This window comes from Ailuropoda melanoleuca, chromosome 2 (assembly GCF_002007445.2).
Source record: "Ailuropoda melanoleuca isolate Jingjing chromosome 2, ASM200744v2, whole genome shotgun sequence".
NCBI lineage: Eukaryota > Metazoa > Chordata > Mammalia > Carnivora > Ursidae > Ailuropoda > Ailuropoda melanoleuca.
In genome coordinates this window covers 130,255,435-130,273,408 of record NC_048219.1, presented here as the reverse complement: position 1 = coordinate 130,273,408, position 17,974 = coordinate 130,255,435, and the positions used below count along the sequence as shown (strand labels likewise).

Sequence of the window (17,974 nt, the reverse complement as noted above, 5' to 3'; positions counted from 1 at the left end):
AAAGATATTCTTAGAAAAATGCTGTTTTCTCAACTATTTGCTGAGGCTGATCCAAGTTCCTTGTACTGCATTGTCTTGTCTGGCTGGCGGAGACTTTCATCCCTCTCATCTTCCCCAAAAGATAGGAGAGTGGCCAGGGAAGGTAGGTAAGAATCCAGAGATTTTGGGGTGCCTGACTGGCTCAGTTGGTAGATCTCAGGATTGTGGGTTTAAGCCCCACATTGGGTGTAGAGATTACTTAAAAATAAAATCTTTAAAAAAAAAAAAAAGAATCCATAGATTTTTTTTTTCCTTTTAAAACTCCAGAAAACAGAACCCAGGATCATCCTAATAATTCCCAGAGATTATGTTTAGTTTGGGAGTAAACTATGAACTAGTAAGATTTTATAAAAACAATTAAACTACCCAATGAAAAGTTAGACTGTTTCTGTCCAATACCTCTTTTTAGTTCGACATTTATAACCCAGTATGTGTCTCTTGTGGTCTCGATTACATCCGGTGTTTTTAGCTGGCAGCGTTTCCTCTGTTGAGGCCCCACTTTATTTGCCAGGCTTCACTTCTGTGAATATAAAGAGAGAAAACCAAGTTGTATTAGAGAGTGAAACTTAAGAAAAAATTAAGTGCCGGTATAGATAGCATTGATTTTTGAAGTAAAAAAATGTGGCACTAAATTTGTTGTAAACAAACTGGTGGTCAGGTTATTAAAATATATAGACTACAGAGTACATGGAAAGTCTCATAGCCATCTTCCAACCACCCTGCAGGTTTTCTTTTGAATATTTATGAAAACCTAATTTAACTAACAGAGACCAAAGCTTCCCCTCCCATTTACTTGCACAGATTTGGAATAATGAAAGTGAATTTGCAATTCTTAAAATGGTGTTTTCTTCCAGTTCTCATAGAAATGTTTTTGGAACAGTGGTCTGTGCTAACAGCTGTATTCAATCTTGAGTAAAAGTCACTTCCTGAAGAGAATGAAATTCAACTTTACATGCGAACTTGCCTGGAACATAATCCTGTAGGGTGAGTGTACTATGTGATTATGAAACTGGACACGGGCACCCTGCTGAGGTGACTTCTTGTAAATGGTACCCAATAGAAACCATTAATCAGTGTCAGTGTTTTTAACTGAAAATTTAAGAATCCAAAAGCATTGCCTATTTGTATACAGAACCATAATAATTTTCAAAAATTTTACCCTTTGGTATTTTGAAAATATAATTCCATTGTGGAATGGTATTTATATGGAATCTCTATCTATCTTTCTACACACACTCATATAGATAGATATATCTAAAATATATACACATACATATACGTACATACTTACATTTTTTAGGCTTTGCAGAATTTTTAAATTGTGTTATTCTTGGGTTTCAGGCAAAATTTATTTTTGATTCAGTTACATTCACTCATTCATTCATTCCTTCATTTGTGTCATGGGGCCTAATTTAAATAGAATCTTTGTTCCTGGCTTATAAGATTTATGCATATAAATATGAGAGGTACAGCTTAGCTATTTAATATCTATTTAAAATCATCTTTTGGGCAGATATTACTGACTTTTATTCTCTTAAATAATGTTCTTTATTTTTTTATTTTTTGTAATACTTCTTTATTTTTAAAAGAGAAAATGTTGTTTGACTATAACTTGGATATTGCTAAACCCTAATAAAATCATGCCTTAGATGGAAAAGTTTTTACTTGAATCAGTTGTTTACATTACAGATCACTCTTTTGCTGTCCAAACAGTGAATGTATAGATTTCAATCAAGGCCATCAAATTAAAATAGAGATAAAGTCTAACACATTAAGCTAGAGTTAACAAACATACATAAAAATTCCAGCCTTCTCAATTTGTAGAAATCAAAACCATTTCACGCTTTACGTTGGTAACAAAGAAGGAACCTGGCTTTTTTCGCTCCCTGACGAAATCACTAAGTTGCCTTGAAGACTTTTGTTTATAATGTTTTCGTGCATTCTTTTCCTCTGGACATGTTCCCCTCCCTCTAGTGAGATACTAATTAAAGAGAGGCCACTGTGACCCCTAGGTTGTTTAGAAATCACCAGGGAATGAGGCGGGAGCACAAATCTGGAAAGGAAGTGCTCATTCCCAAAATATAACACATCCCTTAAGATCATCTTATCAAAAATCTGTTGGCTGCTAATAGCAATAAGATGCCTCCTTTGATTTAAAGCACATACACTTAAAACCAAACTCGAATCTCTAAGACTTACTTAAACAATACATCATATATACACTTTTTAGAAGTATTTGTAGCAAATAGCATTATCTCTTACATATCAATTGTTAGTTTATTTTAGAGACATTGAAAAACATTGAAGGCATGTTAAGTTTGATGAAGCATAGTCTAATGTGTATGAGAGTTTTGCGGGGAGTTGGGGAGGGGAGGCTATATCTTGTCATACCTTTTACAGAATTTGAGACAGCTCAGATTATATATGAGAAACTTGTGTTTTTTTGTTTGTTTTTTGGACACCAAGCAACCCTTTAATTGGAATGATAAGAAAGATGAATGCAGTACTTGCTGATCATATAGGTAAAATGAGGGCAATTTTGTTAATAATAAATGATTTGAAAGAAAATGGAAATAATTTAGTAATTTGTCTTAATAAGCAGGTGGTACTGCCTGACATCATATTATTTCCCTCTTGAAATAGCTTGATTTTGCTAAGTGCTAACTTCCAAGAAGCAATTTCTTATTCAACTCTGTTAGTATTTGTTTAGTAAGATGCTTTGGATTGCGCGTAGTAGAACGCACTACCGTTTGTGTTAAGTAGTAAGGGTGTGACGGTTCTGAGAATATATAAGAGCATCAGAATCTCAGCTATGAGACCAGACCTCAGGGGAACCCAGGAAAGCTGCCTTCGCAGGCCTTTGGGTCGGGCAGGAACCACAGTGGTTGTGGCCTTCTGGAGACCCACTGGATGACCACTCTCAGTTCAAGGCACAAATTCAGGAACAGGAGGTTTGAATTTTTCCCCTTGAAATTCCACCCTTTCGGTCACCCGGTTGCTCTTTGTTCAGCTGGAGTCTGTGTCTGGCTACTGTGCTGCTCGCCAGCATCTCCTTCCTCCACTGCTGTGAGTCTCAGTGTTGTTGAAAACCCCTGCTCTGTGAGTCAGTATTACAAGTGATGATTCCTCTGTCTCATTGTTTCTGCATCCTGCCAGCTTCAGCTTAGTCATGGCCCCCAGCTCCTTCATGGCCTCCCTTGCGAGGCCCGGCACCCGGCCATTTGCCTATGCTAGGCTCCCCGTAAATTCTGTCTGAACGAACAGATGAGGAACATCGTTAAGGGATGTAAAGAGCAAGTTATCTTCTCTTTTCATCAAACTTTAAAGGAGCTAATAATATACAAAATAATGAAAAGGCAGCTGGGAGAGAAAAGATATTTTGAAAATTTGAAGAGACTTTTAGCTTAAAAAGAATTCACTGTAATAATAGTAAAAAAGGACTTGTTTACAGAGGCACCGAAGAATTGTGTATGTTTAAACTTGAGAGTCCAGACTATCACGTTAAAGGATACTTTAAATTCTCCCACTTCATGCTGCCCCTTTTAGGCAGCTGTACACATCCATACTGTTAGGAATGGAGATAATTGGGGGCTTCAGATCTTAATTTTAATTATTTGTCTGTGAATAGATTCTCCATTCCTGGTTGCCTTAACGCAATCATCCCTTTTATGACTGTTTTTAAACTCCCATGCCTTCCTAAAGCTGCTCATCGTTTAGCTCTTGGTTGCTCGGGGTATAAAGGTAAACACCTGAAAGGAGTTCTCAATTCTTCACCCCTTTGCTCACTTTTTTTCTTTTTAACTACGAAAGGTTCTGAAGCTCATTCTGTAAAATCAAATCTTTGCTTATTTCTGCCATTTGTATAATAGTTTATAAGTAGAGCGTAGATATAATTAGACCCAAATGTGTAATTTTTCTTCTCGTTTAAAGGTTTTCAACTAAAAATTGGGTTCAGGACTCTGAAAAGCATTTTAAAATTCAGTTGCTCAGCTGTCCCTCCAAGAGCATGAATATCCAAAGTGGTCAGTTAATGGGGCTTCCATTCCCACTGCACTTCGGAAATGATCAGCATTCTCAAATGCATTTGAGAGTATTTTCCCTCATTAGGGAAAAAGTGCTTCACAGATTCTGAAGATTTTCTGTGTGAAAACAAACAAAAACAAAATAGAACATAAAAGTGCTACATGAGTATGAGGAAAATATCCTCTTTAATTTTATGAAAATGGGACTCTTTTCTTGGATTCATAAGTCAATAAATTTAAAATAACTTGTTTGTGGAGTTGCAACTATGTGCAAGGTGTTAAGATAGACCCCTAGCTCTTGACAAGCTTATATTCCAGTGAAACACACAGATAGAACCAAAATACGGTATGAGTGGCCATAGTAGGGAGCATATTGATTTCAGTGGCGACACCAGAGGAAAGCAGTGAATGCTGACCAGGGGAAACAGAGGCTCAAGGAAGTCTGAACCGTGGATCTGGATCCCTACAGAAAAGCTGAGATTGGACTTCTCGATGTGGAGTGCTAGTTGTGGGTAAACACCTATATGGAAAAAAATCTAGAGCAGGGAAGAAAAGAGGGCAAAGGAAGATGACCAAAAGAGTAGACATCTTGGAATTCCACGAAGATGAGTGACGGAACTACATAATGTTAGATGAGAGGATGAAGAGGTGCTTGTGTGTGAGTGGTGGGGGCACAAGCCATAGTACGGTAGTCTGTAACTAGAATGGGAAGTGAAGACGAGCAAACATCCTCTGATGAACAGTCTTCCAAGAACTCTGGCAAAGAAGGAGAGAAGGAATAACAGCTTGAGAAGGGAAGGGGGTGCTGTGACCTGACAGAACAGAGGAATGGGCGCATAAAGACAATAAAGAGGAAGCTTATGTTTCTACATGTGGGATGGGAAGAATGATGGTGGTGTGAAGAGTAATGAAACAATGCCTGTAAAATACTTGTAACAATGCCTGGCACATTATGCACTCAAAAAAAATGTAATCTAATAGTATTACTTTTTATTAAGGGTGCAGAAGAGATGGAAGAGTGATAATTTCAGAACTTGATGTCATGCAGTGATATTAGTCCTTGAAGAAAAGTGGATAGTCAGGTTTTGTTGTAGTGGAGTTCAAGGATCTGCAGGGTTGGGGTTTTAGGTGACATCGTATCAACTAGGAAAAGCTCTTAGCTTTGTGCTAAATTATCTGAAGGTAAGTAAATGATAAGTGATCGCTGTGATTTAACAAACTGATGTGTCTAATTTGCTTCTCCCCCAAAACTGTAAGGGAGATACTGTCTCTTTTCTCTTTTTACAGTTAAACAGATTTAGGTGAAGATTGCTAAACTAGCAAGTGGTAGAGTTATCTTTTGAACGGGGCAATTTCTGTCGAAAGCTCGTGTCTGTCCGTTCCTCCGTATGGTGGACAGCAGCGGGCTTTCAGCAGAAATGGCAGTTTATAGGTGAGAGACGGAGATGGAGTGCATTTCGAGGGCTGTGCTGTTTTGCATTGAGAACGAGGAAGAGGTGTGGGGAAGACACAAGAATCAACCGCTGAAGTTTCAAGGGAAGTTATGTCATCAGGGGGAGGTCCTCCTCAGCTGCTTAATCACTCTAAAATGCATTTTGGTACCATCTTGGGTTTTATTAATATATGCTCACTCGAGAAAACAATCATTCCTAAGCCTTCTTAGGTCAAGAGGCTGTAATTTTCATATAGTTTATAGCAAGGTTTCTTTCTTTCTCTTTTTTAGAGCAGAGCTTTATATATGTATAATAGGTTATAGATATATCTATTGTATTGATATCTATAAATTATATCTATTATATATAATATATATATATATATATACCCATATACATATGTATGGGGAGGGAGAGAGACAAACCTGGGGGAGGCAGAGAGGCAGAGAGGGAGGGAGGGAAGGGAAGAGAGAGAGTGAGAGAAGGCGTGCACATGAGCACAGGAGCGCTGAAGTTCAATGCTTATCTTTTCTGGGTTCCTGTAACCACTCTCTGTTTCGTTCTTTATAACAACACCATTCAGATAAGGGTGGGAGAGTATGTCCTCATCATCTCTGACTCCGAATGGTGCAGAGTAAGACACAGTGACTGATGGGAGTCTATTGCATTCTTCAGGTGTGCTGGGCCTAAAAACAGCTGCCTTACGGAGTAGCCAGGTCCCTAAGGACTTGCCGAGCTCTCCGAGGACGCCTTTCAGCGTAGTAAGTAGTGGAGAGTACTTGGCCGACCTTGGCCATAGTTTCAGCAGCAGAGGACTTTATGATGAATAGACACTAGGTTGACCTGATTTAGGCATTAATACAGTCCTTAGAAAATATAGTGCGAGCTCTTGGAAAATAGATGAGAGTAGGAAAAACTCAGAGGGGGTGGCCCATAAACTGTGATTTCAACAGAGTAAACAGGGAGGGATGAATGTGGTTTGGCTGATGGAAAAACAGAGGCTGTTTCCTGGCAAAACTCAGAGCCAGAACAGAGTGAGTTCGCAGGCAGCCAAAACAGAACAGTGATTGGAAGAGAGGGAAAGGGGGTAAAGAGATAGAAGTGGAGTGCTTTACAAGTGATAGGCACAGATTTGCATGGAGATTTTAGGAAGTAGAATGATAGGACCTAAGAGGTCCTGAAGAAGATATTTGGAAGCAATGTACGTAACAATTTGGAATTAATAAGGACCTGTCGGAGGGAGAAAGAGAAGACATTCCAGCAATTCTAGCTTGAGGAAACTAATAGATAATAGATACGGACAAAGGAGAGAGTCAGTAAGAACCAAAGAAATGCTGCTGATTTAGAAATCATGTATTTTCACTGTCAAGTGTAGAAATTGGCTGAGTCCTGTTTGATCAATTGGATTTGTGGCATTTTCTAACAGAAGCACATTACCTTTTTACTATCTAGACTGTCATCTTGTATCTCAACTTCAAATGTTTGGGTTTTTTGCTTTTTTTTTTTTTTTTAAGGAGAGATTCATAGAGGAACGGGTAAAATGGGCAGATAAAGTAGTTATTTAAAAGAAAACTTCAACTACGGAGTCCTTTCTAGGTGTTGGAGCATCAAGAATCCATTTGCCTTGGTTTCTGGATCCTCTGAAAATTAACCCCACAAGGATTTTAGTACATATCATCTAAAAATACTTTGGTTGTGGGAATTTTCAAACATACATCAAAGTAGAAAGATGAGCTTCAGCAATTCTCAACAAGTTGTCCATTTTTATTTACTAATAGAACTTCTAAAACTATTGTGTAACAGAATGAAATGTACTACATGATTTTCCATTACAAGGGCTTGTACACCTACTTTTAAAAAATTTGGTAATCATCAAATACTTAAATTATGATTTTTTTAAATAAAGGGGAAGGAGATAGAGAGACAGGAGTAAAACAGTATTCTACAGTGATTTGCGATATTTTGTAGCCTGATATACTTAATGATGTTCGTGGTAAATAGCTTAAATTAATTCTAAGGCTTCTTAAAAGAGCCCCTAAAATAGGATATATTTACAAATCACTCAAGAGATCATGAATTACAGATCCTGGAATGATATTCTCTAATACTGAAGAAGTTTGGCTAATAAATTAGAATTTATAATTTATCATTGAATTAACATGTCTCAAAATTATTAAGCTTGTTTGACTCTTATGGAATAATAATATCTCTTCAAATGGGACTTTCCTGAATTTTGAAGACATTATTCATTCATTCATTCATTCATTCATTCATTCATTCATTGAAGCAATATTTGAATGCCTAATATGTTCCAGGCCCTGAGTTAGGTGCTTGGGATATATTAGCGGTTTGATGTGTTAATAATTCCTATAAGATAATTTTCATTGTGATATCAATTACAGTTTTCTTTTATTACAAGGGAAACATTATAGATAAATGAAATTTATAGATAATCTCCAGGCCTTTGGAGACTACAGGTTGTTCCAGACTGTAGGTTGGTTCAACCTGTTGTCAGTTAATGGACTGACCAGTTTGTTTCACTTTTTCATATTGGCTTTGTCTTCACACCAACGGTGAAAAGACTAAAAGGAAAGCTGCATAAGGAAGAAGGAGGAAATGCAAGGGGCTAGTCACATCCTGAACAAATATGAAGTATCAGATAGTAGCATCTACTAATATCCTCCTTGCTCCAAGTAAACCATTTGTGTTTTTTCTCTATAATGGGGTCATCTTATCTGCTAAGTTATTGTTTTTGATTCACTTTGTAATTTCATATCAATTTTAAGGATTGTGATAACCATTTTAAATGTATGTCTTTTATATCTGACCTCCCTGATTCATGTAAACGTTGCTTTTGCAATCTGAAGCTGGAGGAAGACTGAGAACTGGCATTCCACGTCCTGCAAAAAGATGGAAATCTATTTGTAAGCCTTGTAGGTTTGAATCGATGCCGTGAGCGGAAACGGTACCGAGACCCGATCTTTGAAATGTGTGTGTATGTCTGTGTGCATGCATCCATGTGACTAAAACATGATAAGGATGTAACAGTACAGGACGAATGTTCTCAAGTTCTCTTTGCAACTGACAACTTTAAAGCGCTAATAGCAAGAAGTGTGGAATGCAGAAGTCTGATAAATATCTACAGATTTAGGCTCCTCTCCCTTTGCCCTTTCGTATTACATAAATGCACTGTAGAAAACACTATGGGTGTAATCTGATATGATTGTGGGGAGATGGCTGAGGAGGGAAGCAGACTGTTCAGCTTGCTCCTTTGTGATGGATGCCTTTGTGAGATGAGGGTAAAGTGTCTCCTCCTTCTTAAGTCTAAGACTATGCCCACTCGTCCTAAGACACACAGTCAGATCTCCTTGGAAAAACTCAGTCTGTGAGTCATTTACTTGTAACCTCTTAGTAGCTCTGTGTTCTTAGGAAGGTTAAAAATGAGTGTTTGAAAAAATATATTTCTCCAGCCTCGGCTATGAATAAAAAGAACATGTGTGTGCATTCATATGCATGGTATTCATGCACCTGTGTGCCATCTATACAGAATCTAAGACTCACCTTTTTCACATTTCAACCTCTCTGAAAGAAGAATCCATTGTATAATTTATGATGTCTGATAATTACTGTTGTCCATTTTTTTCAACTGTTAATATCTCAGTAATTGTCAAGCATCTCATCATCAGCGGCATTTTAGATTGCATGATATACAGCTTATATCCAAATATTTATAGGACGCTGATCTCAGAGAGATGAGTAGGACATTGCTCTTTTCCCCAAAAAGTAAAGCAAGAAGATTTATTCTGATGGTAACAGTTTAGGTCAAGAGAAACCATCTGGTTGTGGACTCCTATTTCCTTAATAAGTCACACACAAATGCAAAATGCGTCGTTTATTCCAACCCCTCTTATGATCCCAAGTGATCTAAAAATTAGAATGAAAACTCATCACGTTTAGTATAATCTATGAAGCTTATTCTTTAGGATTTGATCACTCCATTTCTTAGATTCTGCTCTTTCTGACTTCAGACAATCATCATTTCAGCTTCTTGTATGTGTGTGTGTGTATCCGAAGGCTGGCTTGCCTCATCCATTCACGACTGTAACGAAATGTATTCTATACAGGACAGTGGATTAAGCAACTCATCAGAGATTTACAGACTTTTTAAGCAATCTTATAAGATTGTTAAGGCTCAAAATAAGATGCTTCTTCCCTCACTTTTATGGGTAAGGAAGTGTGGAATACAGAGAGAAAGCCCTACACAATCTATAGAAGACATGGACTAGTTCTGGAGTTGGACTGTGATACATAGGTTTAGATTTGGCGACCATTTAACATAGAACTTTGTAATAGATACAGCTAAATATGGATAGATAAAATGAATTTATTTTTGGTCAGGGAGTCCGAGGAGAGACAGTAGCATTCCTTCCGTTATTGGAAAACTTATTGAATGATTATTATATGCCAGGCACAGGGCCTGACCCTTAATAATTCTTTCCAACCCTGAGATTCTGTATTTCCGGGCTTCATGACCTTGGGCACATTGTTTAATCTACCTGAGGCTGTCTCACCTGTTCAAAAGAAGTGGAGAATGCCTGCCCTGCCTCCTTCCCTGAGACTTCAATACGGTTATGTACCCTGAGAATTTAACAGGATTTTAACACTTAATAATCCTTTAGTTGAAACATTATATATTTGCCATTAGATGAAATATTAGGTAGGAAGCTGAAAAGAGGGTGGTTCTGGCAGGATCCATTTAATATCTTGTCAGCATTCTGGGAGTGTTCTTTATAGTTTGGAATTAGGAATTGCTGATGTCATGATCAGTCATATTGTCCTGACAACATCAGAATTTCCTCATTCTCCTTGTCTTCGCTTGGGGAGTATCAATTTGCGACAGGTTTGTCATCTGTTTGCCCCATGTGTTCAGTGTATTAGATAACCCAGAACTAGTCATTCTTAAGGACACTTAGGGTGGGGAATTTTTATAAGCTCTGTATTTAAAGCCCATTCCAGGGCTTTTAACTAAATATTCTGATGTTGGAAAATTTGCCATTGTATATACTCAGCTGAATAGAAATTCATTTCTAATTTTTTATTCTCTTGTTTGAACCTTTACATTTATAATTCAGTGGAGAATGAAAGGCATCTCAGCATCCCATTTACTTAAAGGACATCATTAATTGTCCTATCACCCTCCTGTTTGAATGAAATGGACATCGTTTAATGGTTATCATAGCAGTGGAAGAGAAAGGAAACTGTTTCATTGGGGTTTTTTTCTCCTTTGTTTTTAAATGCTTTTAAAACCTCATTTGTGCTATGGATCCCAGGTTTTGGGTAACCATTGGTTATGTCCCCCAGACGTTTAGGAAAGTCTTAGGATAACCTTTGTCAGTCTGAGCTTACAGGAAGGTTTTGTGTATCCCACGTACAGTTGTTCTCTCTGTACTCTCGAAGTTGTCATCCCAGCAGTTGATTTTTACTCATGGGAAGGAGATGGTCATTCCAGGTTTGAATTTTGTTTTTCATGATTTCGAGATTTTTTTGGGGGGGGCCTCTAGTTTTCTACAAATTCTGTTGAAACCCTAAGTCCTTTCTGTCTCTTCCCAAGTAACAAGAGACAGATGTGATGGCTCTTCCCACAGCACAGCAGCCCCTCCCTTGCTCACCTCAGCCCTTTTCTTTCCTCACACACAGTAGATGATTATGTTACTTCCATCTCTTTAGGGAAACTGTAATTTCAAAGATCATCTCATATCTTCCATAATTTGTACATTTTACTCTAATTCATGGACAAGTCATTGAATTATCTCGAAGAATTCTGAAAATAAGCACTTGTTTTCTTATAGGCTTGCTATAGGAATGGAGAATAACAGCTCCAATACTAGATTTCCACAGTCAAGGAAGATAGAGGATTGAGGCATCCATCCAGGTAATTTAGGAAAACAGTAATCCACAGTTAATGAGAAGCGGAGCTCTTTGCCCTGGTTTTCCAAGTAGTTGACTCTTTTTTATTTTGTTTTAGAATTTGATGTAAATTCAATGTAGTATAAAATAAAGACAAAAATCTTGAATTTTTAATTCATATAGCCTTCCCCTGTCCCAGATTTTTTCTTTTTTTTTGAAAAGAATAAGAACCCACATAGCTATTTTTATAGAAAAACTTTGGAAAAGAAATTTAACTTACAGAGAACCATGATTCCAGAAATATGAGTAAGCTTTGAATTTTACTAACTGTTCTTTTTAAGATTTTATTTATTTATTTGATAGAGCGCATGTGTGCACACAAGCAGGGGGAGAGGCAGACAGAGGGGGAGGAATAAGCAGGCTCTCCGCAGAGCAGAGAGCCTGCTGTGGTGCTCTACCCCAGGACCCTGGGATCATGACCTGAGCCCAAGGCAGATGCTTAACCGACTGAGCCACCCAGGTGCCCCTAATTAACTATTCTGTAAGAGCAGGGCGATCACTAACTTGTGAACAGAATATATCCGAAAGTTTTTTAGTGTAAATGATTTGCTTCAGATTTGGAGGATGTTTGCCATAGAGAGAAATGTCCTAGATAGTGATTAAGATTTTAGTTGACCTATAAGCATCTATGAATCCCACAATGAAACGAATCACTAATGTGGTCTGCTACTACTTTCAAGGGAAAATATGTTTTCAGTTCCCGTGCAGGTTTCTGGAACTACCTTCCACCTAATCACTATCCCAGCTTCTAGAAGGTAGTTCTTTTTGCATCTCTCCCAACGCCATCCTACCAACTATCCCAGAAAATAAAACTGGTTCAAGAGAGGACTTATATCTTAGTAACCATCAGTTAAAAGAGATTTAGGAGCTAGGTTAGGTGAGAATGGATATCTGTACTATTGACTCTGTATTCTAATATTGGAAAGCTTGCCTTCGTATTCAACTGAATGAAAATTCAGCGTTATTCCGTATCCCTTTTTAAGTGACTTGCCTAAAGGTCAGTCACATAGATGGTAACTGAGGAAGATACACACTTAGTCTTGAGCTCTTAAGTTTTCCCTTACGGAGTTTGGACTTGACCCTTAGCTAAGAATTATAATGACTATTATGAGTCTTATTGGAGGCAGGGGACTTTGGAATCAGAGACACCTGAGTTCAAACCCCAGTTCCATCATGTATTGGATCTGTGGCTTTGGGAAAGTTCCTTAAACCTCCAAGCTTGAGTACTTCAGTTTTCTCTTCAGTAAAGTGGGATAAGTGTTCTTGCCTCATGATTGTATGTGTGTGAGAGAGACAGGGAGACAGAGCAAGGGACATGCTGAGAGTGCCTGGAATATAATAGTCACTCAATAAATGACAGCTATTATTTATTAGTCCATGCAGAGGAGCAGTAGTAGGGCAAAGTCTGTTCTGTTTGGTTCCCCAGAATAGATATAAGAATCATTGGCTTATTGCTTGCGGCCAGACTCTGCAGAATACGGCTATGTTTATGTCGTTCTGTATGCGTTCTAGGATTTTAGCTATGGAGCTATAGTTTTATTATAGTGGCTTCATTTTTATACACATATGATTTTATGTGTGTCTTGGGAGGCTTTAAGTCTAGAATAAGGATCGTAGATTTTTTAAAAAGCAAAATAGTAAATAATAGAAAATATTGCTGCTACTTTAGAAATTGGGTACTTTATCAACTCTATTTTGTACCAGGAAAGAACAGAAATTTAAAGAATCTGCTGACCTCATTTTTTCTTTCTTTCTTTTTTTTTTTTTTCTGTCTCTTTTTTTCTGGGAGCCAGAGGCTTTGTGAGCTTTTAAACATACAGATGCTCAAATGTAAACAATTTTTTAGTGTGAACAGCTTATACTAACCAATACCATGTGATTATATTTTATTCATTAAAGATTGTAATTTGAAATAATGTTGGGTGAATTTTTCCTTGAGTCCTTTCTGTTTTTAATGTGATCCAGATTAAAAAAAAAAAAGATGCCCGAAATGCTTTAGCATAAGTGATAGAGGATGGAACCTGCTTTGAATCTATTCTTTTGTTGATAGAGATGTTCTGTTCTTTCTTATCTCATTGGACATCTTCTCTGCCTCCATTTTTTTTTTCTTCTTTCAAAGCTTAACTTCCTCACCATGCTTTCTTTGTAGTAATTTCATTCAAAGGCTCCTCTCTTCTGTGGGGCTCAGTAATGTGTGGGTTGGAATGAGGGGGTTCCCTAGCCTTTTGACTTTTTGTCATCTGCTCCCTTCTGGGAGTTCATTAATTAGCCGTGATTTCAGCAGCTATCACCCCAAAACCACATGCTGTCTCATACAAGTCCTCTATCTCAAGGTCTGTTTTTCTGGTCATCTGCATAGTGCTTCTTTATAAATGTCTGTCAAACAAAACATGTATACATCTGAGCTTCCCCCACCCATGTTGTATATCCTGTATTGATCTTTCCCTCCTGCAGACTCCTGTAGCACATACTTGTCTAGACCACCTGGCTGGGACTTACCACTTAATGCCTTGCATTATTAGTGTATAGTAACTCGGGTTCTGTAGGGGTTACAGTACTCACCTATGAATTGGAGCATTATTTATAAGGCTTTGTGGGGAGATGGCATTACAGAGTTAAAGGAGCACAGGATGAAGTCTTTTAACCCTATCCGGGCCTCAGTTTTAGCACTTTCTTGCTACTTACTAGCGATGGATAGGTCAGTCAGTCCTTTTTTCCCTGTCCTCTGTAAATGGAGCCTAATCACCCTTCCCACTTCATAGGATTGTTGCCAGTGATTGATAAATGAAAGTCACATTCTCAGATTGTTTCTTAGGACAAATGTCTCCTAAATTCAGATTCTCAAATTCCAGGTCTACAAATGCTTGGAGGTCCTGTGGGTCTCCTCTCCTCTGCAGAGATGGGCTCAGTCCTTATTAGCCTCCTTTGCAGACTCTTCCTGCCATACAGAGTGTGATCTCTGGTGCTGCCCACGGTCTTCCCATTCACACCGAAATGATCCCGGTCCAACACATAACTACTTTAAAGGAAATGGGACAAAAACAAATACGGGAGAAAAACTTCAGGGCACCTAGGCTATTGAAATAGACTTTTTGCCACCCTTTTTTTTTTTTTAACCTCTGAAAGTTAAGTCTGTGGCGTACACAGACTTAGAAAGCTCTTTTTACTTGTTGTCAGTTCCATCTATACCCTCGCTCCTGCTCTTTGATGGTCAGCCAGACGTCCTAGGCTTCAGTTATGTATACAGTACACCCACTTAAATCCACAAACCACTGCTATAAAACCTGGAAAAACAATAATAACAGCTGCCATTTATTGGGCTTGGCACTTTTGTTGGTATACTGTATGTACAGTCTGTGAGGAGTCTGGGACTCGGAGAGGTTAACTCACTTGCCCCAAACCATGTGGCTAGTAAGTGAGAAGCTGAAATGTGGAGCCAGATCTGTTCGGCTATTTAAATTTTGTTCTTTGGATTGTGAAATCCAGATTCACTTAAGCCATCTGAAGAAGGGGGGGGTGTGGGGTTAAGTATACACATGAAGGGGCTGTTGGAAGCCAAAGCAGCTCTAGGGACTGCTGCTCCCTTCACCATCTCACGGCCAAGTGCTCACCCGCTCCTGGCGTCTGTTTTACTCTCTGCTTGCTGCCAGGCAGCTTCCTGTTTACTCATAGTTTCTGCTGCTTCATAACCTTGGCTTGCATATGGTTTTGGCTTTTTGTGGCCTCAACTCTACCCCCTGGCACTGTTGCAGTTTCTGCCCCTTTCCTAACTAGTTCAGCTCTTGGAGTTTTCTGAATCAGATTCCCAAGGGTGAGAATCTGATTGGCTCTGTTCATTTTTTTTATCCGAACCATGTCATAGGTCACCGGCCTGTCTCTGGATTGGCTGCTCTTGGGTCAGATTCCCATAACTTTACCCACCAGCTGAGCTGGGGGTGGAGGGTGTTGTAGGATTGCCCGGACAGCAAAGTCTCAGTTTCCCTTTCAGGAGAAGGAGCATTTACAGGACAGATTCCAAAGCCCTTACTCTTCCCATGATAACTTGCAGTTTCTCTGGAATGTTTCCTTGCTTTGTCTGTCTTAAAACATATTTGTTTCAAAGGTCAATAAACTTTCCCAAATGAATCTCCCTAGGCTCTATCCCTGTAATCATTTACAACTAAGCACTTGTGAATATCTATAACTGATTATATATACACACACATGATTTCATATTTCTGTTATTCCTCTTAGGTTGGAATCATTTGGGCTTTAGTGACTTCATTATATTTTATAGTCTTTGAGGCTATCTTCTCCTTTCTTTATAATGAGTTATTTAGTTAAGAGTATAGTACCTCCCTAAGTCTGAAACTTTTGAACCCTGGCTGGTAGACATTGTTTTTAAAAATATATGCCTTGTGTTCTCTCCTTGTATATCATTCATCATTACAGGACCCTATATTTTTCTGATATTTAGAAATCTTTTAAATTCTTAAAAAGAGTCTTTTTAATATTATTTATATTTAATAAGAATACTAATGTATTCTTAGTATACTTAGTATAAAGTATTGTTAGTATATTTTAGTATTCTAACTTAAATTTTGTTATCACTTGAAATTTTGCCTTATCCCTATAAAACTATTTCAGGGTATCAGATCACGTCTTAGCATTCTAGAATAGCACAACATCAAAAGTATTGTGAACTTAGAGCAGAGCCGTAGAAAAATTAATCTATGCTGTTCTTTGTGGTTTAGATTGTGGTTTCCTAAGAGACCAATCATGACAACTGAGGTTGTACGTGGAATTTTTTCCGTAGATGATAGGTCTGAACTTCTGGGGTCCTGGGCATTAAGTTCTCAGGAAAAGGTGCCTGTAACTTGAACAGTTCTACCTAACACCTTTTATTTTATATCTGTGGTTGATAACTTGCAGTAAAACATCCTAGTGACAGGAGACAGCAAACTGACAGCTGAAACAATTGTAAACCCACGGAGTAGTAGGAAATAGTTCTAGCATATATGTAATATTAACACGCAACTGAATGTTAGTTGTGCTGTGTTTATTTAAATCACTTTAAAGGACAGATATGTTTCTGTGAATTTTATCTAGCAAGTTCTTTCTTGTCCACGGTGTACCTAGTACTGTGCCTGGAATAAGTTCCTTTGTTGCTTTTTGTTTTTAATGGAAAGAATAAGGAATTACATATATGTATATTTTGTGTGTACAGTTGTTAATTAGGTGAGACTTGCTAGTTCTCATCACTTTTGCTGGAGAATGTTGGGAGCATCTTGGAATATGGAGGTGGAATATGGTGGCTAAGTCACCAGCAGGTTATCTAAGGTGAATATTTTCAGTTCCTTGCTGCTGGAAAGACCTTTGAAGAGCCACACCTTTGTTTGTTTATTTATTTATTTAGTAATCTCTACACGCAACATGGGGCTCAAACTCAGAACCCTGAGATCGAATAGCCACAGCTTCACTAGAAGACCCTAGCGGACCCTTTGATTTCCTTATGGCAGCCAGAAGTTGAGTGACTTCACTTCTTAGAGGAGTTAGGATTTTTCATTATCATGGCAGATGGCTCTTTCCAAGGTGTTAGAGGCCAGAGGCCAGGGGAAGAACTTTGTAATACCGCTGTGATACTACCCTGTAATACAGCTGAACAGGCCAACATGAAAGATGGCAAGCCTACCAGACCCTGCGGGGTCTGCCTGCAGGTCTTGCTGTAGAGGCCTTCTGCAATGTACAGGTTCTAGACTTCATACACCAACCTGAAAGTGATCAAGAAAGGGGGCCTCTTGAGCGCCTTAGGTGATTTCAACTGGGAAACAAAGGAAACTACCTCCTCCCTTTGTCTCCTTTTTGCAGTTTCTGTGCCCCTTCAATAGAACACATTCGGTGGCATCTATTATTTAACGTATAGAAGGATTACACTATTCCAGTTTAAGGGAAGGCTTATCAAACCAATGGCCGTAAGTGATTTTCGCTATTTGATATTGTCATCTTGAAGGTAAGCCGGTAAACTCTGGCATGGGAACGAAGTACAGAACTTTACCGTGCACACTTGGCGGTGAGAGGGTGGGGAGTGAAGACCTGTTTTCCGTGCTAAAATTTAAGCGTTGTGATTTTGGGGAACTCCGATTTGCAGAGGTTTGATGGAAGGCTGGTTTGTTGGTTGAAGTAGGAGCGATTGCTCGAACCCTTTTGGGGGAGACTGGGGGCGGGGGCGGTGGGTAGTTTGGAAGGATGAAAGAAGAGAGAAGACCCGGGACTGGTTCAGTTACTATCCAGGTGTCAGAGTGCTCCCCGAAGTCATACCCTTAAAAGGGGCTTCGAGCAGGGGTGCAAAGCTACTGCTGGTGCTTAGGCAAAAAGCCGAGGGGAAAAAAAGAAAAGGGGAGGGGGGTGGCTACTCCAAGGAATGTGCGGCACGCGGGGAGCCAGACCCAACCATTGCACGGAGCGGGGGCGCCGGCGGCTCTCCGGGCGGCGCGGCCCCGGCCTCGGCCCCAAGCCCGGGAGGGAGCGAGCGGG

General features: G+C 38.9%; 1 protein-coding gene across 9 annotated transcripts in view; it reads left to right on the top strand.

The window, feature by feature from the left end:
- The window catches only part of RBMS1 (RNA binding motif single stranded interacting protein 1), a 221,131-nt gene that overhangs the window by 72,798 nt on the left and 130,359 nt on the right, over positions 1 to 17,974 (top strand). The window lies entirely within an intron of this gene.